General features: G+C 37.0%; 1 long non-coding RNA gene across 4 annotated transcripts in view; it reads left to right on the top strand.

Moving 5' to 3' along the window:
* The window catches only part of LOC118967049 (uncharacterized), a 66,240-nt gene extending 46,065 nt beyond the window's left edge, over positions 1 to 20,175 (top strand). For all 4 annotated transcript variants that reach the window (XR_005053823.2, XR_005053824.2, XR_012127759.1 and 1 more), the window contains 2 exons: positions 19,022 to 19,210; positions 19,751 to 20,175. This is a non-coding gene — a long non-coding RNA (uncharacterized lncRNA). The remainder of the gene's footprint in view (positions 1 to 19,021; positions 19,211 to 19,750) is intronic.
* Positions 20,176 to 23,525: the final 3,350 nt, after the last annotated feature.

Raw genomic sequence — 23,525 nt, 5'->3', positions numbered from 1 at the left:
CACAAATGCCTAGGGTGCCTAAATGGTTTTCTTGGCTTCACTGGAGATGGCTGGTAATTATAGATTTGCTTTGTTTATGTCACCGTATTCCTATTATGTCAATATGTGTGTGCAAATTAGTTAGTAGTTTAAAACCTATACATACTTAAGGTACTATACAAGAAGATATGTCAAAGAAATAATCAATCCTCCCAAGTTTCCTTCATATGCTACATCTATAGCTTTTCTTCTTCCTTCCTAATTACAAACTTTAAATAGAATTCGTGCCTCATATCGAATTTACCGAGTATCATAATTCCTCCAGGTGGTAAAGATACCTCGAGACAAGTGCTGGGCATAGAAGCCACAGGGCATAAATCTGCAAAGAAGTAAAAAGCTAACCTTTGCAAACAATATGGCTTCTCTCTCACTTACCAACTTTACATTTCCCTGTATGGCCCCGGAAGATGACTGGTTAGCCAGAGACGGGTAAGATTCCTCAAGGGAGGAACAACCTAAGACAGGCACAGTCGCAGGGGGGCCATCAGGTGAGAATTTGGGGATCAACAGAGGTGAGGCTCAGAACCTCACCCCCCCTGCTTTGAGAGAAATCTTCTGCATCCGTGGATGTCTTGCTGCCCTTGTCTAGCCTGGATTAATACTTAGTCCATAGGCACACACCTGATCATCTGATCATCTACATTTGCCTTCTTACAGCACTAAACTATGTTTTCTACCTTTATCTTGCATCTACCTACCACTTCAGCATTTTATTAAAAATAAAAATAATAATAATAATAGGAGAAATGTGGGACAACATATAAATCAAGTACAAAAATCAAATGAATATTCATATTTGACCTGATGGTTTATAGGTCATATTGCATGATCAAAACCGAAAGTTTCTGTGATGACTGCCCTTGTACTGTTCACCATGTAAGAATTTATTCACTCTGTAAGAATTCGTTCACCATGTAAGAACTTGTTCGTTATGCTTCAGAAGATTGGAGACTGACGAGAATTAGGCTTGAGATGGATTAATGATTGTACATTGAGCATTGACCCCCCTATACTGAATTTTATTGTTGTTAACAACCATTTGATCAATAAATATGAGAGATGCCCTCTCAAAAAAAAAAAAAAAAAAAAAAAAATACATACACCAGTCACTGTGTCGTACATCTGAAACCAACATAATATTGTATATCAACTTTACTGCAATAAAAAATACATATGAGGCCAACTGATTTTTGATTAGGGTACCAAGATGGTTCATGCAAGAAAGAATCTTTTTAACAAACATAGCAGGGAGAATTGGATACCCACATGTAAAAGGATGAAGTTGGACCCCTAAATCATATCATATACAAAAATTAAGAGCTGTAAGAGCTAAACTATAAAGAGCTAAAACTATAAAATTCTTAGAAGAAAACAGACATAATTCTTTGAGACCTTGGATTAAGAATGGTTTCTTAAGTATTGTTTATGACAGCCAAAAAGTGGGAACAACCCAAATACCCACCAACTAATGACCTGATCAATCAATGGTATATCCATACAATGCTGTATTATTAAGCAATAAAAAGAAATTAAGTGTTGATATACGCTACAACATGAACATATCTTGAAACATTAAGCTACACAAAAGAAGCCAGACACAAAATATCACAAATTCTATGGATCTATTTATGTGAAATATCCAGCATAGGCAAATTTATCAAGAAGGAAATTTTATTATTTAGGGCAGGGGTGGGGAGTTGGAAGAATTGGGAGATGGGTGGGGGTAAAAGCTAAAGGGGGTGGGGTTTCTCTTCAGGGTAATGAAAATACTCTAAGATTGATCATGGTGATGGATGCACAAACCTGTGAATATACTAAAAGCTATTGAATTGTACACTAAATGGAGAACTGTATGTGAATTATATCTCAATAAAGCTGTTAAGAATAATAAAAAAAAAAAAAAAAAAAAAAAAAAAATCAATAACCACACAGAGAAAGAATTATTCCAGATAAACTGTTCTTACTGTGATCTATTCCAAGAACAAAAAGAACTGCAAAGATATGTGAAACCTCACTCAGTATGGTTATTGTTGGGAGTACTTCAGAATATTGTACTTAAGAAATTATTTTATCCATATTATAAGATAAAATAAATGAGTGCATTAATGATATTAAGAACAAAGATTCTTGGTGTTACAGAAAAATATAACAATATAAAACAAGTTTTTTTAAAACTCTACAATGTTAAAGCTCTACTGGAAATAGCATGAATTTTTAAAAAGATTTTTCCTAGTTCTACATATAGGGAAGGCCCATAACCAAAGACACATTGTAGCAATGAACAAACCTAGCACCCAGATCTCAGCTTCTAAATACCATAGCCCACTAAAAAGAACCAGGGCTCCTTGGAGAAATGGTTATTTCTACACATAGAGCACAGAAAGCACTATGAAATGTAGGCATGTGTCAAAAAATGAGAAAGTGCCAAAAGACCAACTGAGTCATTACAAAAGGACACAGGGAGCTAGCTTGAATCAGCTCTTAGTAGTCAACTTTTGGACAATTTGACCATTGAAAAGGACAGTAATTTTTTAACTGACTATAACATTTTAAATAAAAATTCCTTAAGTCTACAATGAAACTCAAGAGAATTAAAGATGGCAGCATGAGAGGTTAGACAGAGGCCTCTTCCTAAAACCACATATAACACAAAAATATAATTAATACAACTAATCCTGAAAGAGCAACAGGAAAGAAGGCTGCACCAGGCTGCATACACCTGGAGAAAAGGACAGACCTCACAGAACAGGGTAACATACCAAAACCATGGCCCAGCATGACCCAAGCCCTTCCATCAAATGCAGCTCACCAGGAGGAGAAAGAGAAACAGATGGGGGAGGGAGTGGAGGCCTGGAACCGCTGAACACCTAGCCCTGGAGATCTGCTCCAGGAGAACGAACCTACATTGCATGGTGCACTGGTGATTGGTGGGGTTGGAAAGCTAAGAAAGGTGGAATATCTGGAGAGACTGATATTTCAGCAGCTTGTGGAAAACAGGGATCCGTATCTGGCTGATATGGGTGGGCAGTCTGAGAGACTTCCTAAAAGTGAGAGGGCTGCTTAAGGGGCAAGGATTGCATAGAGTTTACTACTCAGGATAAAGGACAGGTAAACAAAACTGTACAGGTACACTCTGCCCAGCAGGTTGGGAACTTTCATGATCTTCAGGAGCTCCATCCCCCAGGCTGGCTAAGCAGCTCCAAGGCCCCCCACCATGAAACACAGCCTACTGACCTTCCTCTCAGCCAGCCAGCACCTGGCTCACAAACCAGCAAACCCTGCCCTGACATCAGGCCAGCCAGAGAAAAGGCCCACCTACAGCAGCTACAAATGCAAAGCATAGAGGCTTACATCTGTGTGTTGGACCCATTAGTTCTAGCAGTGGAGATAGGCATAGCATCCGGGAAGCAGGAAACAGCTCTTTTCTACCCCCAGGTACCAGCACAACTCCCCTGCAACCCCGACATCACTCCAGGGCCTGAGCAGCTCCAGACAGTAGAGCTTCTGGGTACTAGAGACTGCCACATGCAAATATGAAATGTCAAAGGAACCTGGTTCAAAGCAAAATCTCAACAACATCAGATAAAGGTTTGAGGGAGATTGATCTAATAAATATTCCTGAAAGATATTTCAAAATAAAAATCATAAACATGCTCCTGTAAGTACAGAAAAATATTCAAGAACTCAGGAACAAATTTAGGACAGGCATCCAATAGTTGAGGAACACAATGGAGGGTATTAAAGGAGATTACATACAAAAAGAGAGGATTAAAAATGGCAGCATGAGAGGTGAGACAGAGGCTTCCTACTAAAACCGCATATATATGAAAATATAATTAACACAACTACTCTTGAAAGAGCAACAGGAAAGAGGGCTGTGCAAGACTGCATAAACCTGGAAAAAAGAGCAGACCTCATGGAAAAGGGTAACATACCAAAGCTGTGGCCCAGCAGGACCCAAGCCCCTCCCTCACCCCAGCTCACTGGTGGGAGGAAGAGAAATGGAGCGGGGAGAGAGTGGAGGCCTGGGACTGCTGAATACCTAACTCTAGAAATCTGCTCTGGGAGCACAAACCTACATTTCATGGTGCTTGAATGGTACTCTCATGATTAGGGCATTGGAAAGCTAAGACAGGCAGAAGTCCTGGAGAAACTGAGATTCTAGCCACTTGTGGAAAGCAGGAATCCATATCTGGCTGCTCTGGGACAAAAGAAAGATGGGCAGTCTGAGAAACTTCCTAACAAGGAAACCCTTAGCAATGGGGCTGCTAAAGGGGCAAGGAGTACACAGAGCTTACTGCTCAGGAGAAAGAATAGGTAGACAAAATTGTCCGGGTGCACTCTGCCCAGCAGGTTGGGAGCTTTCAAGATCTTCAGGTGCTCCAGCTCCCTGGCTAGCTACACAGCTCCAAGGACCCCCTCCACACTACGCAGCCTACTGTGCATTTCTCCCAGCCAGCCCCACCTGACTCGCAAACCGGCAAATCCTACCCTGGTAATAGACCAGCCAGAGGGAAGATCTGTCTACAGGAACTACAAACGCAAAGCATAGAGGGTTCTACCTGTGTACATGGCCTACTGGTTCAGGCAGTGAAGTTAGGCATAGCAGCCAGGAAGCAGGTAATAGCTCTTTCCACCCCCAAGGCACCAGTACCACTCCCCTGTAACCTCTGACATTGCTTCAGGGCTTGAGCAGCTCCAGAGAGTAGACCTGGGCAATAGAGGGAGCCATATACAAATATGAAATGCTGAAGGAACCTGGTTCAAAGGAAAATTATTAATACAGCTCCTGAGAAATATTTAAATGACATTGACTTCATGAATCTTCTTGAAAGGGAGTTGAAAATAAAAATCATTAACATGCTCATGGAGGTACGGAAAGATATTCAAGAACTCAGGAATGAATTCTGGTAGGAGATGCAGTTGTTGAAGAGCTCAATTGAGGATATTAAAAGCAGATTAGATACGGTGGAGGAGAGGATAAATGAAATAGAAACTAGAGAAGAGGAAGACAAAGAAGCTGGGGCACACAGAGAAAAAAGGATCTCTTAAGAATGAAAGAATATTGAGAGAACTGTGTGACCAATACAAATGGAACTATATTCACATAATATGGGCACCAGGAAAAGAAGAGAGAGAAAAAGGGATAGAAAGTGTCTTTGAGGAAGTAATTGCTGACAAATTCCCCAATCTGAAGAAGGAGATAGTCTCTCAGGCCATGGAGGTGCACAGATCACCCAACTCAAGGGACCCAAGGAGGACAACACCAAGACCTATAGTGATTAAAATGGCAAAGATCAAGGATAAGGATAAGGACAAAAAACTAAAAGCAGCCAGAGAGAGAAAAAGATCACGTACAAAGGAAAACCCATCAGACTCTCATCAGACTTCTCAGCAGAAACTTTACAGGCCAGAAGGGAGAGGCATAATATATTTAAAGCAATGAAGCAGACAGGCATCAAACAAAGAATGCTCTTTCCAGCAAGATTATCATTTAAATTTGAAGGAGGGATTAAACAATTTCCAGGTAAGCAAAAGCTGAGAGAATTTACCTCCCACAAACCATCTCTACAGTGTATTTTGGAGGGACTGCTATAGATACAAGTATTCCTAACGTTTAATAGCTGTCAGAGGTAATAAAACCACAGCAGAGAAAGTAGAACAGCTAATTACTAAGCAAATGCAAAATTAAATTAACTATACCCAAAGTCAATCAAAGGACAGACAAAGAGTACAGAATGTGATGCCTAATATATAAAAATGGAGGAAGAAGGAATAGGAGGAGAAAAAAAATGAAGCTTTAGATTGTGTTTGAAATAGCACATTAAGTAAGTTAAGTTAGACTCTTCGATAGTAAGGAAGTTAACCTTGAACCTTTGGTAACCACGAATCTAAAGTCTGCAATGGCAATAAGTACATACCTATCAATAATTACCCTAAATGGACTGAATGCACCAATCAAAAGACATAGAGTCACTGAATAGATAAAAATGCAAAAGACCCATCTATATGCTGCCTATAAGAGACTCACTTTAAACCCAAAGACATACAGAGACTAAAAGTGAAGGGATGGTAAAAGAAAACTAATAGGGAAGAAAAAGCAGGAGTTGCAGTACTTGTATCAGACAAAATAGAATCACAATAAAGAAAGTCACAAGAGACAAAGAAGAAAAATTACATAATGATAAAAGGGTCAATCCAACAAGAAGATAAAACCATTATAAATATTTATGTGCCCAACACAGGTGCACCTACATATGTGAAACAAATACTAACAGAATTAAAAGGGGAAATAGAATTCAATGCATTCATTCTAGGATACTTCAACACTCCACTCACTCTGAAGGACAGATCAACCAGACAGAAAATAAGTAAGGAGACAGAGGTACTGACAACACATTAGAACAGATGGACCTAACAGACATCTACAGAACTCTCCATCCAAAAGCAGCAGGATACACATTCTTCTCAAGTGCACATGGAACATTTTCAAGAATAGGTTATATACTAGGCAACAAAAAGAGCCTCAGTAAATTCAAAAATATTGAAACTGTATGAACCAGTTTCTCAGACCACAAAGGTATGAAACTAGAAATAAATTACACAAAGAAAATGAAAAATCCAACAAAAATGCTCTTAATAACCAATGGATCATTGAACAAATAAAAACAGAGATCAAGCAATATATGGAGACAAATGTCAACAATAATTCAACACCACAAAATCTGTGGGATGCAGTCAAGGCCGTGCTAACAGGAAAGTATATTGCAATACAGGCCTACCTCAGGAAAGAACAGTTCTTATGAGCAGTCTAATGCACATTTGTCAAAACTAGAAAAAGAACAAATGAGGCCCAAAGTCTGTAGAAGCAGTGTCATAATAAAAATAAGGGCAGAAATAAATGAAATTGAGAAGAACACAACAATAGAAAGCATTGATGAAAGCAAGAGCTGGTTCTTTCTAAAACAAACAAAATAGATAAACCCCTAGCCAGACTTATCAAGAAAAAAAGAGAGTCTACTCACATAAACATAATCAGAAATGAAAAAGGAACAATCACTACGAACACCACAGAAATAAAAAGAATTATTAGAGGATAGTTTGAAAAATGGTATGCTAACAAACTGGATAACCTAGAAGAAATGGACAACTTTCTGGAAAAATACAACCTTCCAAGGCTGACCCAGAAAGAAACAGAACTTCTGAACAGACCAATTACCAGCAACAAAATTGAAGCAGTAATCAAAAACCTACCTAAGAACAAAACTCCTGGGCCAGATGGCTTCACCACTGAATTTTATCAAACATTTAGTGAAAACCTAATATCCATCCTCCTTTAAGTTTTCCAAAGAGGAGAAGAAGAGGGAATACTTCCAAACTCATTCTACAAGGCCAGCATCACCCTAATACCAAAACCAGGCAAAGACACCACAAAAAAGAAAATTACAGACCAATATCCCTGATGAACATTGATGCAAAAAATACTCAACAAAATATTACCAAACCGAATTCAAAAACACATCAAAAAGATCATCCATTATGATCAGGTAGGATTTATTCCAGGAATGCAAGAAGGGTACAACATTCAAAAACCCATCAACATCATCCACCACATCAACAAAAAGGACAATGTTCATCTCCAGAGATGCTGAAAAAGCATTTGACAAAATTCATCATCCATTCATGATAAAATCTCTCAGTAAAATGTGTATAGAGACCAAGTACCTCAACATAATAAAGGCCATATATGACAACCTACAGCCAACATCATACATAACAGTGAGAAGCTGAAAGATTTTCCTTTAAGATCAGGAACAAGACAAGGATGCCCACTCTCCCCACTTCTATTTAATATAGTAGTGGAGGTCCTATCCACAGCAATCAGAAAACACAAAGAAATAAAAGGCATCCAGATTGACAAGGAAGAAGTTAAACTGTCCCTGTTTTCAGATGACATGATATTGTACATAAAAATCTCTAAAGAATCCACTCCAAAACTACTAGATCTAATCTCTGAATCCAGAAAAGTTGAGGGATACAAAATTAATACATAGAAATCTGTGGCATTCCTATACACTAACAATGAACTAACAGAGAGAGAAATCAGGAAAACAATTCCATTCACAGTTGCATCAAAAAGAATAAAATACCTAGGAATAAACCTAACCAAGGAAGTGAAAGACCTCTACTCTGAAAACTACAAGACACTCATGAGAGAAATTAAAGAGGATACCAATAAATGGAAACACATCCCATGCTTATGGATAGGAAGATTTAATATTGTCAAAATGGCCATCCTGCCTAAAGCAATCTACAGATTCAGTGCAATACCTATCAAAATACCAACAGCATTCTCTATTAGAGAAATAGTTCTAAAATTCATATGGATCCACATAAGACCCTGAATAGCCAAAGCAATCCTGTGAAGGAAGAATAAAGCTGTGAGGATTACACTCCCCAGATTCAAGCTCTACAACAAAGCCACAGTAATCAAGACAGTTTGGTACTGTCACAGGAACAGAACCATAGACCAATGGAACAGATGAGAGAGCCCTGATATAAACCCAAACATACATGGTCAATTAAAATAAGATAAAGGAGCTCTAGACCTACAAGCCCTGGGGAAATGACAGCCTCTTCAACAGCTGGTGTTGGCAAAACTGGACAGCTACATGCAAGAGAATGAAACTGGATTATTGTTTAACCCCACACACAAAAGTTAACCCGAAATGGATTAAAGACTTGAATGTAAGTCATGAAGCCATAAAACTCTTAGAAGACAACATAGGCAAACATCTCCTGAATATAAGCATGAGCAACTTCTTCCTGAACCCATCTCCTCAAGAAAAGGAAACAAAAGCAAAAATGATTGCATGGGACTACATCAAACTAAAAAGTTTTTGTATGGTGAAGGACATCATCAACAAAACAAAAAGGCATCCTACAGTATGGGAGAATATATTTGTAAATGACATATCCGACAAGGGGTTAACATCCAAAATATAGAAAGAACTTACAGGCCTCAACACCCAAAAAGCAAATAACCTGATTAACAAATAGAGGGTATGAAGAGAGTTCTCCAAAGAATAAATTCAGATGGCCCACAGACACATGAAAAGATGCTCCACATCATTAATCATCAGGGAAATGCAAATTAAAACCACAATGAGATATCACCTCACACCAGTAAGGATGGCCAACATTGAAAAGACTAAGAACAACAAATGCTGGTGAGGATGCAGAGAAAGGGGAACCCTCCTACACTGCTGGTAGGAATGTAAGCTAGTTCAACCATTGTGGAAAGCAATATGGTGGTTGCTCAAAAAACTAAAAATAGAAATACCATTTGACCCTGGAATCTCACTCCTTGGAATAAACCCAAGAATACAACTTCTCAGATTCAAAAAGACATGCACCCTTATGTTTAGCACAGCACTTTTTACAATAGCCAAGATATGGAAGCAACCTAAATGTCCATCTGTAGATGAATGGATAAAGAAGATGTGGTACATATATACAATGGAATACTATTTAGCCATAAGAAAGAAATAAATCCTACCATTTGCAACAACATGGATGGAGCTAGAGGACATTATGCTCAGTGAAATAAGCCAGGCGGAGAAAGACAAATGCCAAATGATTTCCCTCATTTGTGGAGTGTAACAATGAAGCAAAACTGAAGGAACAAAATGGCAGCAGAATCACAGACTCCAAGAATGAACTAGTGATTACCAAAGGGAAGGGGTGTGGGAGGGCAGGTGGGGAGGGAGGGAGAAGGGGATTGAGGGGTATTATGTTTAGTGCACATGGTGTGGGGGAACACGGGGAGAACAGTCTATCACAGAGAAGGGACATAGTGGATCTCTGGCAACTTGCTGCACTGTTGGACAGTGACTGCATTGGGATATGGGTGGGGACTTGATAATATGGGTAAATGTAGTAACCATATTGTTTTTTCATGTGAAACCTTCATAGGACTGTATATCAATCATACCTTAATAAAAAAAATTTTTTAAATTGGCAGAGGATATGAACAGACAATTCTCCAAAGAAATTCATATGGCCAACAGGCACATGAAAAGATGCTCCACATCACTAATTATCAGGAAAATACAAATTAAAACCACAATGAGATATCAATTCACACCAGTTAGGATGGCCACCATCCAAAAGACTAAGAACAACAAATGCTGGCAAGGATGTGGAGAAAGGGGAACCCTCCTACACTGCTGGTGGGAATATAAGCTAGTTCAACCATTGTGAAAAGCAATATGGAAGTTCTTCAAAAAACTAAAAATAGAAATACCATTTGACCCAGGAATTCCACTCCCAGGAATTTACCCAAAGAATATAATTCCTCAGACTCAAAAAGACATATGCACCCCTATGTTTATCACAGCACTATTTACAATAGCCAAGATATTGAAACAACCTATGTGTCCATCAGTACATGAATGGATAAAGAAGATGTGGTACATATACACAATGGAATACTATTCAGCCATAAGAAAGAAACAAATCCTACCATTTGCAACAACATGGATGGAGCTGGAGGACATTATGCTCAGTGAAATTAGCCACACGGAGAGAGACAAGCACCAAATGATTTCACTCATTTGTGGAGTATAACAACAAAGCAAAACTGAAGAAACAAAACAGCAACAGACTCACAGACTCCAAGAAGGGACTAGAAATTACCATAGGGGATGGGTGGGGGGAGGGAGGCGTGGGAGGGAGGGTGAAGGGGTTTGAGGGGTTTTTTATTTAGTACACATGGTGTGGGGGGGATGATGCGGAAGACAGTGTAGCACAGAGAAGGCAAATAGTAACTCTGTGGCATCTTACTATACTGCTGGGCTGTGACTACAATGGGGTATGGGGGGGACTCGATAATATGGGTGACTATAGTAACCACATTGTTTATTCATGTGAAACCTTCATAAGAGTGTATATCAATAATACCTTAATAAGAAAAAAAGATCAAAAAACTAGAGAGAAAGATTTTGAAAAAGATCTTCTCTGCAAAAGAATGGCTATTATTAAATGTACAAGGAATTATAGAAGATCATCATTTTTGCAACTCCTAATGTAAAAACTGACTTAGGTAAATATAATCAATCAATGCAATATCCACCAACTGAAAGATCTTTGGAGAACCTAACCACTCCAGAGATAACTTACTGACAGAAAAGGGTGAAATATACCATTTCAATGGGATATCTGATGGGCTTCACATTAATAAAATGAGTAAACTTAATAACATATTCCTTGGACAATCTGATATACCTTGCCTCCTTATATGACCCAGTATGAAGTACACAACTTAACTACAAAATTTTCACAGTGAAATATTTTACCTGAATGAAATCAATTCTCTGGACCCAGTTTAAGGGAAATAGAGAGGGCTGGGAAGCATATTTAATGATACCTTGAAGATACAATCAGACAAATCCAGAATGTGGGATACTCTACAGGAGAAAAAAGTTGGTAGCAGTGTGGGGGTGGGAAGGTCAATATACTGTTCTAGGTTATAAAAAGTCAGTCATAACAACTAAATGAAGTGCATGAATGTAGTACTTTTAATGTATAAAAAGTAATCTTTGGACCACTGATGAAATTGAATATGGGCAGAATAATATGATGCTATTAAAGAGCTGTGAATTTTATTGTGATAATGGTACTGTCATATTAGAAACAAATGCCTTTAACCTATAGGATACATTCTAAAATATTTAAGGTATTATGATATAAATGGGTATTATATCTGCAATTAACTTTCAAATGGTCCCAGCAAAGATATACATTTATGTATGAAGAGGGGAGAAATGTGGCAATAAGTTAACACTTGTTGAAATTATGTAGAGTTTATTTGAATATTTGTTATATTATTCTTTCAACTCTTTAAGATGTTTAAAATTTTCTGTAATAAAATGTTAGGGTGGGGCAATGTATTACTACAGAAAAAAAAAAGAGTTGCAAAATTTGGAAACATTAGAGCAAGCAGAATCTCAGAAAGTAGAGGGGAAATATAAGGACCCAGAGGAACAGACTAACAGTTTTAATATCTAACAGATGCAGCAGAAATAGGGAAATGAAAAATGTTGAGTAAAAAATTATCAAAGAAATAAAGTTGAAAAGTGTCTTCAAATTGGATAGTTTCATTGATTTCTAAGTGGAAGGAACAAAGAGAAACTAACATCTAGACAGAGCTCCAAGGACCAACAGGAAAGCCTAAAAGCTTCTGCAGAAAGGAACAATCAAAGAAACATCAGTCCTCTCATGAGCAACAATGAATGCTGGAAGACCATGGAATAAGTCTTCTAAGTCCAACGTGAAATAATTTTGAGTGTAAGATTCTACAGCCAGCCAAGCTATCAGTTCAAATAATGCAAAGTAATATCATTTCCATTTTGTGTAACTCAAACATTTACTTCCCATATACTCTTTCTTAGAAATTACTTGAAGATGTTCCTCAGTGAAATAATAATAATATCAGAAGCAAAGAGGACAAGTAATATCAAAGAAGAGAAGACACAGGATACAAGAAATAGCAATCAACATGACATTTAGTTTTACACTATGAATCAGGCCTAAAAAGCAATCAGGAAATTAAAACGGAAAGTCACAGATCTCCAAGATAAGTGTCTTTAAAAAGAATAGAATGATTTTTAAGTAATAAATAAATTCATAAAAGATGGGAAAAATCACACAAAGTTTAGTAAAAGAAAAAGGGATATGATAAAACAGCATATAATTTTCCCCCATGCAGAACAATCAAAAAGTGAAATTGAGAATGTAATAATTTCTTTCACAATAGCATCAAAAAGAACAAAATACATAGAAATAATTTTGAAGTGTAGTACCTATACAATAAAAACTATAAAACATAACTAAGAGAGACTAAAGAATATCAACACAGAAATGAAAAGATACCCCATGTTCATGGATTATAAGTAATATTGTTAAGATGAAAAATCTCCCCAAACTAATCTGTAGATTCAATCCCTATCAAAATGTCACAGACTTTTTGTAGAAATTGAAAAGCTGATACTAAAATATATATAGTAATGCAAAGGCCCAAAACAGTTTTGAAAAAGAAAAACAATTATGGAGGAATTATCATACTTGAATTCAAAAATTAACATACAGCTATAGAAGTCAAACAGCATGGTACTGACATAAGCATAAACTGACTACAGATCAATGAACAGTAAAGAAACTTTAGAAATAAGCCCTTAAATTTGTGGTTGACTGACATCTACAAAGATACCAAAGCTATTCAATTGGAAAAAGATAGCCTATTTTTAACAATCTGGCTGGTATCCTGGTATCTGGGCAGGAAAGTGTTAATTCAGCAGGCTTAGGTTGCCCAGACTCTGTACATTCCAAAGATCTCAGGGCTGACCCTTGACCAACTGCTTAAAAATAAACTCTGAGGGAGCCTTTGGAATACCTTGCCTGTAAAAGAGTCATTGTATATCTGAAACCTTGGGCCATACCAGACAGTTTAGACTAAGAGGTTTAGTGTGCAGTGCACATCTGTTTTTGTATGCCTGAGGCTTTGGGTTATGCTTATCAGTTGACCTCTAGAGGACTACAGACCAAGAAACTAAGGTCAGTCATACAAGGTGTTCCATGCCTATGTGAACTGACTCCCAAGAAAAATTCTGAACTTAGGTGAGCTTCTCAGGTTGGCAACATTTCATATGTGTTGTCACACACTGTTGCAGAGAATTAATGCGAAACTAGGAGAGGACAACTGGAAGCTTGCACTTGGTTTTTCCTGGTATCTGCTCTAAGAATCCTTTTTCCTTTGCTGATTTTAAATTTGTAATCAATCTTTCCGTAATAAACTAAAACTATGAGTATAACAGCTTTTCTGAAACTGTGAGTCCTTGAGCAAATCATGAAACCCAAGGGTGGTCAAAACCACCTTCGACAAGCAAAAAAAGAAAAAAGAAAAATAACTTAGACTGCCTTAGACTCACAAAAAAACTAATTCAAAATCGATCATAGACTTAGATACAAAGGGCAAAAGTATAAAATTTATGCATGAACATTGGAGAAAATCTTAAGTGACCTTGGCTTAGGCAAAGATTCCATAAAAATAACACTAAGTAATGATTTATAGAAGAAAAAAAATGTTAATTCAAACTTCATTAACTTTAAAAACTTTAGCTCTTCAAAAGGCACCAGTTAGAAAATAAAAAACCCATAGATTGTTTTTTATGAAGATATGAAAATATGAAAGATATGAAAATGTCTATAAATCATATGCTTAATAAAAGCAAAACTTGTATCTAGAATATATAAAAAAAACTCATACCGTTCACAAGAAAACAGTCCAATTTTCAAAATGGGTAAAAGATTTGAATAGATATTTCACCAATAGTACACAAATAACTAATAAATGAGAAGATGCTTGACACATCATCAATCATTGGAATATGCAAATTAGTACCATGAGATACACTGCACACCCACTAGAAAAGCTTTAATCTGAAAGAGTAACAATATCAAGTATTGGTAAGGATCTGGAGAAACTGCATTGCTAGAGTAATATAAAATGGTACTACCGCTTTGGAAAATAGTTGCTGTTTCTTTCAGAAATTAAATATATACTTATCATAGGACCCAGTGATTATACTTTTTAAGTCTCTATGCAAAAAAATGAAAACATATGTCCACAAAAAGACTTGCATACAAATGTTACAGCATATTTTGTTAGAGTATTATGTTACTCATAACAGCCCAAAACTGGAACAGTTCAAATGCCCCCTAACTGGTGGTTAATGGATAAACAAAATATACTATAGCTATACAATGGAATACTACTCAGCAATAAATAAGGTTAAAGCTGTAACATGAGTGAACCTCAAATATATACTAAGTGAAAGAAGCCAGCCACAAAAGACTACATGTTGTGTGATTCCATGTATATGAAGTGTACAGAAAAGACAAGTCTATAGAAACAGAAAGCAGATTGATGCTTGCTTGGAGCTGAGGGTAGGAGCAGGGATTGGGAAGAAAAAAGAAGGGCTTTTGGGAGCAGTGATGGAAATACTCTAAATATTAATATGAGGATGGTCTCATAACTCTAATAATTTGCTTTAGAAATCTTTGAATGTTTGCTTACAATGGATGAATTTTATGTAATCTAAATTATTTCCCAATAAGGCTATTTAAAAAAACAAACTCCAGAAAAGAAAAATTTCATATGAGAATGTCATGGACCATATGTGAAACAAATAAAATGAGGCATGATTATGATTCATTGATGGAGTGTACAAGACTGTTCACCTTGAGTGGAACAGGACTTATAATATTGAAATATAGGAAAGGAATTGTCATCAGAGCACTTTTGTTCAGCAATTAACAAATTTTACATATCATAAAAATGCAATCATTTACATTAGTCTTCAATTTTTAGAATCAACCTGTAGACACAGCATGGGAGATTTTAATCGGTTATCAAAACCACATTAAATTTATCCTCCTTGAGTTGAGAGAGGCTGGAGAAAGGGAAGGAATGTTAACAGACCCATCTCAATGATGAGTTTGGAGATGCCGTTGAAAGTTGATGAAGCCAGAGATAGTGGTTCTAATATTGGAAACTACAAAGGTAACTAACAGAGAAACTAAAAATGGTGATTCAACCATCAAATATGCAGGAATGATGTAATTAAGGTTTACGCTCATGTATCATTATGAGATTCCAGAGAGCAATCAATTCTGAGAGGTGCCTCAATTCCTGCCCTTTGTAACCTAATAGTTGGGATTCTCCTGGATTTCTATAGACTCTTCTACTTCTTTAATACAACCATCCTTTCTGTCACTGTTTACTTTTCACTAGATTTTAAGTGTTATATTCTATCCCAACAAAGAAATACACAGTAAAATACTATGTGAAAATGGAAATGTTGTATTACGTGATCTAGTTAATTACAGTAAGTGTGTCTAATAAGTCTCAGTATTATAAGTCCTCCTGACGGCAGCCAAAAAACACCATCTAATATTTTTATTAAGATATCATTGATATGCAATCCTATGAAGGTTTCACATGAGCAACATTGTGGTTATTACATTCACCCATATTATCAAGTCCCCCCCATGCACCCCTCTGCAGTCACTGTCCCTCAATGTAGTAAGATGCTACGGAGTCACTACTTGTCTTCTCTGTGCTATACTGCCTTCCCCATGACCCCCATATATTAAGCGTGCTAATCAAAATGCTCCTAAATCCTCTTCTTCCTCCCTCACCAGGCACCCTCCTTAACCCCTTCCCTTTGGTAACTGCTAGTCCCTTCTTCGAGTATGTGAGCCTTCTGCTGTTTTGTTTCTTCAGTTTTGCTTTGTTGTTATACTCCATAAATGACTGAAATCATTTGGTACTTGTCTTTCTACACCTGGCTTACTTCACCAAGCATAATACTCTCCAGCCCCATCTGTGTTATTGCAAATGGTAGGATTTGTTTTCTTCTTATGGCTGAATATTGTGTATATATACCACATCTTCTTTATCCATTCATCTATCTTGACTATTGTAAATATTACTGCAATAAACATAGGGGTACATATGCTTTTTTGAATCTGGGATCTTGTTTTATTTGGGTAAATTCCTAGGAGCGGAATTCCTGGGTGAAATGGTATTTCTATTTTTAGTGTTTTGAGGAACCTCCATATTGCTTTCCACAATAGTTGAACTAATTTACATTCCCACCAACAGTGTAGGAAGGTTCCCTTCTCTGCATCTTCACCAGCATTTGTTGTTTCTTATCTCTTCAATGTTATCCATCCTAACTGGTGTGAGGTGACATCTCATTGTGGTTTTAATTTGCATTTCCCAGATATCTTGCCATGTGCCTGTTGGCCATCTGAATTTCTTCTTTGGAGAATTGTCTGTTCAGATCCTCTGCCCATTTTTTAATTGTGTTACTCGCTTTCTGGGTGTTGAGGCATTTGAGTTCTTTATATATTTTGGATGTTAACCCATCAGATATGTCATTTACGAATATATTCTCCCATACTGTAGGATGCTGTTTTGTTCTACTGATGGTGTCCTTTGCTGTACAGAAGCTTTTTAGTTTGATGTAGTCCCATTTGTTCATTTTTGCTTTTGTTTCCCTTGCCTGAGGAGATGTGTTCAGAAAAAAGTTACTCATGTTTATATTCAAGAGATTTTTGCCTATGTTTTCTTCAAATAAGTTTATGGTTTCATGACTTACATTCAGGTCTTTGATCCATTTCAAGTTTACTTTTGTGTATGGATTAGACAATAATCCAGTTTCTCTTACATGTAGCTGTCCAGTTTTGCCAACACCAGTTGTTGAAGAGGCTGTCATTTCCCCATTGTATATCCATGGCTCCTTTATTGTATATTAATTAGCCATATATGGTTGGGTTTATATCAGAGCTCTCTATTCTGTTCCATTGATCTATGGGTCTGTTCTTTTGCTAGTACCAAACTGTTTTGATTACTGTGGCTCTGTAGCATAGCCTAAAGTTAGGAAGTGTGATCCCCCCAACTTTCTTCTTTCTTCTCAGGATTGCTTTGGCTATTCGGGGTCTTTTGTGGTTCCATATGAATTTTAGAACTATTTTTCCTAGTTTGTTGAAGAATGTCATTAGTATTTTGATAGGGATTGCATTGAATCTGTAGATTACTTTAGGCAAGATAGCCATTTTGACAATATTAATTCTTCCTATCCATGAGCATGGGATATGTTTCCATTTATTGGTGTCTTTTTTAATTACTCTCATGAGTGTCTTGTAGTTTTTAGGGTATAGGTCTCTCACCTCCTTGGTTAGGTTTATTTCTAGGTATTTTATTCTTTTTGATACAATTGTGAATGGAATTGTTTTCCTGATTTCTCTTTTTGCTAGTTCATCGTTAGTACATAAGAATGCCACAGATTTCTGTAAATTAATTTTGTATCCTGCAACTTTGCTGAATTCAGTTATTAATTCTAGTAGTTTTGGGGTGTATTCTTTAGGGATTTTATGTACAATGTAATGTCATCTGCAAACAGGGACAGTTTAACTTTTTCCTTACCAATCTGGATGCCTTTTATTTCTTTGTGTGGTCTGATTGCCATGGCTAGGATGTCCAGAACTATGTTGAATAGAAGTGGGGAGAGTGCGCATCCTTGTCTTGTTCCCCAACTTAGAGGAAAAGTTTTCTGCTTTTCGCTAGTAAGCATGATGTTGGCTGTACTTTTGTTGTATATGGCCTTTATTATGTTGAGGTACTTGGCCTCTATATCCATTTTGCTGAGAGTTATTATCATAGATGGATACTGAATTTTGTCAAATGCTTTTTCAGCATCTTTAGAGATGATCATGATCATGTGATTTTTGTCCTTTTTGTTGATGTGGTGTATGATGTTAATGGATTTTTAAATATTGTACCATCCTTGCATCCCTGGAATAAATCCTGCTTGATCATGATAGATGATCTTTCTGATGTATTTTTGAATTTGGTTTGCTAATATTTTGTTGAGTATTTTTGCATTTATGTTCATCAGCAATATTGGTCTGTAATTTTCTTTTATTGTGGTGTCTTTGCCTGATGTTGGTATCAGAGTGATGCCTGCCTCACAGAATGGGTTTGAAAGTAGTCCCTCCTCTTCTACTTTTTGGAAAATTTTAAGGAGGATGGCTGTTAGGTCTTCTCTAAATGTTTGATAAAATTCAACGGAAACACCATCTAATTTTAAGATTTAAGTAATAAATGTGATATTTTGATCTCCAGTTATTTTAAACCTTTGTTTTCTAATTCTCAATTGATTCAAAATTAGTGGAGAAGAGCAATAGCATTTATTTAGTTTACAGAAAGATCACATACTACCTATACTATGTTTCTGTTTTTGAAAAATATGCATATGTGAAAACACACACAAAAGAATGGAAAGTAATGCAAATAGTAATTATTGCTTATGACAGTGTAACAGAAGAAATTTATTTTCTTCCTTTACTTTCACAGGCTTCTTGAATTATTTTCCAAATACAATATGCATTAATTATTAAATAAGAAGAAAAATTATTTACTTCCTCTTTGGAAATTTTAAAACCTTGGGCCTCATATCAGGAAAGGCATACCAGCCAAAAGAACAAAGAGAAGAAGCATTTGCTCATCAGCAACCAACTTAAATCACCCCTCTGAAACATTCCCGTAAGTATTTGGTAAGATCCTGTCTTAGGGCTGGCCAAAACACCTTATATGCTCAAAATGCTTATGCCCAGCAACTCCTATGCCTGGATTAGTTTCATATACTTTTCTAGCCACAGTGAGAAACTCTGATCACATTTTAGTAGTAAAATCTTGAAAAATTTCAGAGCAGATCGTCTCACTTTGATTCAGTTTTTTGGAGATCAAAATAAAAAAGAAGAACTAGAAATAGCACATAATATATCCTAGCAGAGTCTACCCTGCTGCTAAGTAAAGTTGCTTTCTCTTTTCATTGACCAACAGTATGGCTTGCACCCAACCAGTCCCTGCTTGGGGCCAGAATCAGAAAATACTCTCTTCCTAATTTATGTTCCATTGACTTTTTATGGTGGTAGGTATTGATCTTGCTTTGTGGCATCAGATCAGATGCTGCAGCTCAATTCAGGGCCAGGATCATGACTGTAGGTGATCAGCCTTTAATGGGAAGGAGAAATTGAGGTGGAAAAATGATTTATTTTGCTTCTATATGGTCTTTTATTACAGACGCAGATGTTGGAAGCTTTCCCAGCGATAATCAGCCACCAAGTGGGGCAGGTGAGCTGCCCTGCTTTCCAGGAGTGCCACAGCCATAAAACAAACCAAACATTCCAGGAGTGACTCATTTGATTAGAGGAGCCAAAAACAGCACTGAGAACAAAAGAAGAAAAAGAACAAGGATTATTTTTCAGTAGGGTTACTGATGGACTCTAGGCACGGACAATGAGTGGATGGAAGAATGATTTTCTGCTTATTGTATAAAATTAGATAGACTCAAACATCATTAATATCTTTATTCCTGACATGAGAGCAAGAATGGCTTGACTTGGGCAACATCCTTCTGTCAAATACTTTCTTTTTTTTTTGAGAGGGCATCTCTCATATTTATTGATCAAATGGTTGTTAACAACAATAAAATTCTGTACAGGGGACTCAATGCTCAATGCACAATCATTAATCCACCCCCAGCCTAATTCTCGTCAGTCTCCAATCTTCTGAAGCATAACGAACAAGTTCTTACATGGTGAACAAATTCTTACATAGCGAATAAGTTCTTACATGGTGAACAGTACAAGGGCAGTCAACACAGAAACTTTCGGTTTTGATCACTCATTATGAACTATAAATAATCAGGTCAAATACGAATATTCGTTTGATTTTTATACTTGATTTATATGTGAATCCCACATTTCTCCCTTTATTATTATTATTTTTTTTAATAAAATGCTGAAGTGGTAGGTAGATGCAAGATAAAGGTAGAAAACATAGTTTAGTGTTGTAAGAGAGCAAATGTAGATGATCAGGTGTGTGCCTGTAGACTATGTGCTAATCCGAGCTAGACAAGGGCAATAAAACATCCACGGATGCAGAAGATTTCTCCCAAAACAGGGGGGGTGAGGTTCTAAGCCTCACCTCTGTTGATCCCCAATTTCTCACCTAATGGCCCCCCTGCGACTGTGCCTGTCTTAGGTTGTTCCTCCCTTGAGGAATCTTACCCGTCTCTGGCTAGCCAGTCATCTTCCGGGGCCATACAGGGAAATGTAAAGTTGGTAAGTGAGAGAGAAGCCATATTGTTTGAAAAGGTTAGCTTTTTACTTCTTTGCAGATTTATGCCCTGTGGCTTCTATGCCCAGCATTTGTCCTGAGGTATCTTTATCACTTGGAGGAATTATGATACTCGGTGAATTCGGTATGAGGCACTCTCTGGTTATTTTCTAAAGAGACTACCTTCATTGTTAGAGCAGAACCATATTATGTCAAATCCCACACAATGCATTCCAAGAAACTGACATTTTTCTCTTGGGCTGGAATGCTTTTGCATCAGATATGTTAGCTGGAGAAAGTATGTGGACCACCTGAGTCCCGGAGATCTTAAGTCATAGATAACTTCTTGCGTTATTGGAGTTTCTAGAGTGAATTCACATTGCCTTTTTACACTAACATGGAAGCTAAAGACAAAATGTATATTATAGGAACTGTGCATCCCTGAAGAACAGGAATGATAAGGGGTAATTTAGGTTTCTTTGATTTCCATCTGGAACATGAGAAAATGGAAATATGGAAGACACCAATAATACTGGGTTAGGAATATATGTGTCTTTGTGACTTAAAAGCCCTAAATGACTCCATGAGGGATTCCAACCTGCAGCCAAAGCTGACAACCAGGTCTCAAAGTCCATCCCTTCCCAGATGCTCTGAAACAGACAGAGCAGCTGCTTTGAGGACGATGATCATATTTAAATAGAAATATTTTGTTTCCCTACAGAGAAAATAAGTCCATGGAGAGCAAGGATTGGTTTCTTTCATTTGAATAATTTACTAGCACTTGGCTAAGTAAACAATAGGTCCTCCAGAAATATTTGTTGAAATAAATCACTAGTCTTTGCCTGAGAATGGAGTCTTTCTGTTTTAAAATACAAACAAGATTTCCTGAAATCACCAGTCCCCATAATATGGAAGGTCCACTGTCTTTACTATTATTTGTACAAGTGTCCAGGAGATTCACATTCCCAAAGTCCCTGCCTCTGATGTTAGTTTCATGACCCTACTGAATTTTTATTTCCCCAACCCCAAAGCTTCAAAACACATCAGGAAATTTTCAGCAAGAAAGGAATTCGTTCAACATTACACAACATAAAATCCCATATTAGGCTTCCCTATTTTTCAAGTCCCTTCTGTCATCGTGATGCCAGAGATTTCTCACCCCAGGTAACCTGCTGTCTTATCATCTTGGTGGCTGACAGCTCCTGTCCTCAGCTCCCCTAATTTATACCTCCTCAGCCCAACCTACTCCCCATTCCCAGGTCTTCCCACTCATGGGATAGAAATGTTCTCCCAGCCCTACTGCTAAATAGCTTCAAGCCAACTTTGGACCTACCCAGTTAGGTGCTCCACTTAAGGTAATGGGTATCGGAATCCTTTTGAGCAAAACCAGCCAACCAGGAGCAACCTTAAGATTATAGTTTTTAATAACAGTAGATCTCAATTAGGGGTAATGCTGCCCCCTTGCGGGAAGAGGCTGAAGGCTGAAGATGTTTAATATTTATATTACAGATATAGAAACAGATAAACTGTGGTTTCCCCAATATTACTCCTTCAGATTTTAAATATGTATAAAACACATAAGACCCAAAATTTGGTTGGAAACTCCAGTACTACTCCACTTTTAATTTGGGACTTAACATGGATTGCTAAGGTGCTTCTAAACTTTAAGACCAATGCTCATTAGATAAAAAGAAAACATTGGCCATGTGCTAATACTGACTATGTGGCAATTTAAAATAGACTTTATGATATCTAGAGGCATACATTTATTATTTATAATTTATATGTAAATTCATATATGTTTATATAGTATACATATATATTTATATATAAATTTGTTATTTAATATTTGAAATATATGTATCAGGAATATTAACCTCCAGAGGATTTTAGTAAGAACTTCAAATATGGCTATCAAGTCAACACCAGGTGGTTTGTTTATTAGCATAAGGCTTGTTAGAAGTAATTTTTCTCTGAAAAAATAAACGAAAATGAGTGGAATTCAGAATATATGATAGGCTAGAAAGATTGTTAGAGACTTACCAACCTTTTTTTGGACCAGGAGAATAAAATCAGCAATGCCAATATCCTAACCTTTGGTACAGTCTAGAGCTGTATTTGGTCTTATGTCCTTCCACTTCACAAGGGGACTGACATTTGCCCCAAATAGAAAGGTAGCATCTAGTCACCATAATATTCTATCAGCATCACAGAGAACCTCTCATTTAAGATGCCTGTAGAAACACCAGAAGTCAGAAAAATAAGGACCTCTCTGTGCTTACAATAGGTAGTATGGGCAATTTGGTGTCTTATTGCTAATAAAAATGGGAAGGTTTGGCTAAATTCAGTCTAAGGTGTTTTTGGTATAAAATACTACCTAGTAGAACTATTGTGGGGGGAATGGACAGAAAAGGAATTTTGTACATTTTAACAAATGGACTTGAATACTGCTGAATGGTCAAATTAGCTAAGATCAGTTAGTTCACAACACAGAGCTGTCCTCTTTCTATATAGAAAAAACCTTGAACAGTGTTTTGAAGACAGAACTGGCTCCCAATGTTAAGAATTACTGACTGTGTCAAACCTACAACCATTAAGTGGGTTCAGACCCTTTCCCCAACTCATGCAGCCAGGCAGGGATTGAGCTAGGCAGAAAGCCTATGACCTTCTATGCCTTGGCTTCCCAAAATTTCTAAGATCTTGGGTACTTCTTTCTCACCACTCCTCAGGAGTTGTT

The sequence above is a fragment of the Manis javanica genome, chromosome 2, assembly GCF_040802235.1.
Source record: "Manis javanica isolate MJ-LG chromosome 2, MJ_LKY, whole genome shotgun sequence".
Taxonomy (NCBI): Eukaryota; Metazoa; Chordata; class Mammalia; order Pholidota; family Manidae; genus Manis; species Manis javanica.
Note: the sequence above shows the minus strand (reverse complement) of the source record. Positions and strands in the feature narration are given on the sequence as shown.